This window comes from Phoca vitulina, unplaced genomic scaffold, assembly GCF_004348235.1.
Source record: "Phoca vitulina isolate PV1807 unplaced genomic scaffold, GSC_HSeal_1.0 scaffold4, whole genome shotgun sequence".
NCBI classification, from domain to species: domain Eukaryota; kingdom Metazoa; phylum Chordata; class Mammalia; order Carnivora; family Phocidae; genus Phoca; species Phoca vitulina.
Window position 1 is genome coordinate 23,618,670 of NW_022589707.1, and position 1,645 is coordinate 23,620,314.

The 1,645-nt window shown below is 36.7% G+C and overlaps 1 pseudogene; it reads left to right on the top strand.

Moving 5' to 3' along the window:
* The first annotated feature begins 205 nt into the window (after nt 1-205).
* Nucleotides 206-782, top strand: LOC116630451 (annotated as a pseudogene).
* Nucleotides 783-1,645: the final 863 nt, after the last annotated feature.

Sequence of the window (1,645 nt, forward strand, 5' to 3'; positions counted from 1 at the left end):
TGCCATTTAATATCATCACTGTTTCATATTATTTGAAGTGTTAGCTGTTCTAATAGGTTTATAGTGATGTCTCAACATAGCCTTAATTCGCATTTCTTTGATGACTAATGATGTTGAAAAGCTTATCATATGTTTATTAGCCATGCATATATACTTCTCAGTGAACTATTCCTTCATGTTGCTGTTTGCCACATCTACTGTGAGAATGAAGACCATTCTCAGCCATCAGACTGTCAACATTCCAGAAAATGTTGACATCACTCAAAGGATGTGCAGTTACTGTAAAAGGCCCCAAAGGGACTTCAATCACATCAATGTAGAACTCAGTCTCCTTGGAAAGGAAAGAAGAAAAGACAAGAAGAGGCTCCGAGTTGACAAATGGTGGGGAACTAGCAAAGAACTGGCTACTGTTCGCACGATCTGTAGTGGCGTACAGAACGTGATCCAGGGCATTACTCTGGGCTTCTGCTACAAGATGAGGTCTGTGTATGTTCACTTCCCCATCACCGTTGTTATTCAGGAGAATGGTTCTTGCTGAAATCCAAAATTTCTTGGGTGAAAAATACATCTGCAGGATTTGGATGAGGCCAGGTGTTGCTTGTTTAATATCTCAAGCCCAGAATGATGATGAGTTACTTCTTCAAGGAAATGACATTGAACTTGTATCAAACTCAGCTGCTTTGATTCAGCAAGGCACAGCAGTTACAAACAAGGATATCAGAAAGTTTTTGGATGGTATCTATGTTTCTGAAAAAGGAACAGTCCAGCAGGCTGATGAATAAGATCTAAGTTGTTCACCTACAGAAACAACAAGATGCTGGATGATTTTTCAGACTGATCTGTGAATATTTTAAAGATGCAGTAAAATCTCTATTGATTTGGGACTTTTTCTTAGACCAATAACCCTTTCCATCTATTTGGCAAGTAAACCATTCAGAAGTAAATTGTAGTGTGCTAAGAAGTGTAACAGAATGAACAGATTAGGAATTTTTTTCTGGTAAAACTTCATAGGAGAAAAAAAATATTCCTTCATGTCTTTTGCCCATTTTTTATTTGGACTTGTTTGATTTTTGTATTGTTGAATTTTGAGAGTTCTTTATCTATGAGATATAGATAGATAGATAGATAGATAGATAGATAGAAAGATAGATATACAAAACTACATCTATTTATCTATATATATCAGCCATATATATAGCATATGATTATTATATATATCATATATGTGATTCCTTTTGTCACCTCTGTGGTCTGCAATTGATTTCTCCCAGTCTATATAAGAGTCTTTTCATCCTCATTCACTGGGTTTTCCACACAGTAAAATTTTTATTTTGATGAAGCCCTATTTATCAATTATTATTTTATTGATTGTGCTTTCCGTGTTATCTGTAAAAATTTATTTGAGAGAGAGAGAAAGAGAGAGAAGATAAGAGCAGAGTGAGAGGAAAAGTAGACTCCTTGCTGAGCAGGGAGCCCTACATGGGGCTTGATCCACGACCCTGAGATCATGACCTGAGCCAAAGGCAGATACTTAACCAACTGAGCCACCAGGCGCCCCATGTGTACAAACTCTTCACCAAGTCCTAGATCCTCAAGATTTTCTACTATTTTATCTTCTAGAATTTTGTACTGACTTTGCCTGGAT